Source organism: Oryx dammah, unplaced genomic scaffold (genome assembly GCF_014754425.2).
Source record: "Oryx dammah isolate SB20612 unplaced genomic scaffold, SCBI_Odam_1.1 HiC_scaffold_2, whole genome shotgun sequence".
Lineage (NCBI taxonomy): Eukaryota > Metazoa > Chordata > Mammalia > Artiodactyla > Bovidae > Oryx > Oryx dammah.
In genome coordinates, this window is record NW_024070186.1 from 184,366,012 (window position 1) to 184,368,280 (window position 2,269).

Genomic DNA, 2,269 nt, shown 5'->3' on the forward strand with positions numbered 1-2,269 from the left:
TTCTTTTTATTTATTTAATTTATTTGGCTGCACCAGGTCTTTAGTTGTGGCATGTGGGATCTAGTTCCCTGACCAGGGATTAAACCCAGGCCACTTGCATTGGGAACATTGGAGTCTTAGCCACCGGACCACCAGGGAAGTCCCTAATTGCAGAGTTTTTCAAAAGCCTTTTCCATCTTAACTAGGGACTTAGCATGCACCATGGCCGTAATTTTTGCAGTTGGAGGTGCGACAACAAAACTAACACAATTTTTTTTTCTTTTTTTCACAATTTCACAGGTAGAAGAGGTGTACTTGTTGTAGGTTTTAGCAGCCTCCACATATGATTTTTTTTCTTCCTTTACTTAGTCAAGAATGTTCACCTTTTCACTTAAAAAAGTCCTTTACAGCTTCTCTTTGACACATGTGAATTGCCAGTGTCACTCTTCATCCACAATGGGGCCATTTTTAGTAAAAAAAAAAAAGGGGGGGGTCACTTGAACCCAAGTACTGGGATACCTCATCAATCTGATAACTGAGCTGGCTACTATTAGTAAGTGACTAATGGGCAAGATACGCTGGACCACTGATGATTCACGTCCTTTGCGGGTTGCGGTAGATGGTAGGAGAAAAGGGTGCAATTTCAAACATATGAATTATTTCTAAAATTGCTTATTTCATATTTTCTTGGAAATCAAACCAAAGGTAAGGGATGTACTACTGTACTCAACATTTAGTCTACATTTTAAGTGCTTCAAATGACTGTCACATACATACATGAGATAGTATGCCCCAGTTAGGGATTTTTGTCACATATTTTAACCTTCTAGGTCTCCTCCTGGGCTTTTACACATTGTACCTTTTGAGAGACATTCATTTATTGTGGAATATTAAAGACACACACAGGGAGTTCCCTGGTGACCTAGTGGTTAGGATTTGGTGCTTTCACTGCAGAAGCATGAGTTCAGTTCCTGGATGGGGAACACAGCCTGGCCAAAATACAAACACACACACACACACACACACACAGATTTGGTTACCAAAGGGGAAAGGAGGGGAAGCAATAAAATTAAGAGTTCAGGATTAATATATACACCCTACTATATATAATATAGCTAACCAACCAACAAAGACCTATAGAGAGCTATAGTCAATATTTCATAATAACTTATAAGGAAAAAATAAGATGTCTATGTATGTATAACTGAATCATTTTGCTATACCTGAAAGTAACACAATATTGTAGATCAACTATACTTCAATGAAAACACACCAGAGAGGGAGAGAAACATACAGAGAAAAAACAACCACCCATGTATCTACCCCTCCCCAGTTTGGGGTCGCACAGAGTCAGGCACAACTGAAGCGAGTTAGCAGCAGCAGCAGCAGCAGTGAAACAGATGTTAAAATTTTGTGTGTTGAATGTTAAATTTAACACGTTAGACATCCCCACCCCTCGAGAGGCCATCGCTCTTCTGATTTCCAGCTTCCTAGATTAATGTCACCTGTTCCTACGAAAGGATTCATATTATACAGTTCTGGTGTCTGTCTTCTTCCACTTATGACAAAGTTGAAATCCATCCACTTTGTTACCTATATCTTTGGTCTACTCTCTTTTATTGCTGACTAGTAAGTGCTCTATAGGAATTTACCAGTTTGGTTGTCCATTCTCCTCTTGCTGGGCTCTGCTTCTTTATTCTTTAAAAAAAATTTTTTTAAGTCTTTTTTAGCCATGCCACCTAGCATGTGGGGTCTTGGTTCATCAACCAGGGATCGAGTCCTTACTCCCTGCATTTGAAGTGTGAAGTCTTAACCACTGGACCATAGGGAAGTCCCTGGGCTCTGATTCTTTAAACAACACCCTCAGCCATGCTCCAGCCCCACCAAGTACCCAGGCAGTGGTCTGCTCCTCTCCAGGCTCATGTCCATGCTGGGGGCCTTCTGCGGCTCTCTGTCCTGCCTCTTCCACTCATATGCAGCCTGATTCCTGAGGCCCCAGAGAGCTCCCAGGACCCTGGGCATCAAGCAGGTCTCAAGGGTTGGGGGAGGGTGGTCTGGGACAGCCAGGAAAGCCAACTCCCTGGACGTAGAATGGGAAGGAGTATGGAGGCTTTTCCCCAAGGTGTCTTTGGCCTCTGCCTTTCTATAAATAACCAAGTACTTCCTCACCGAGCCTTCCTCCTGCCACGTCAAGCCCTGATTCGTTATTTTAACTCCCCCGGAGACACTGAGCACCCTCCAGTGCTCTGCTGCCTGGCCCTCCTCTTTTTCTGTGATGAGCTGCTTGGGG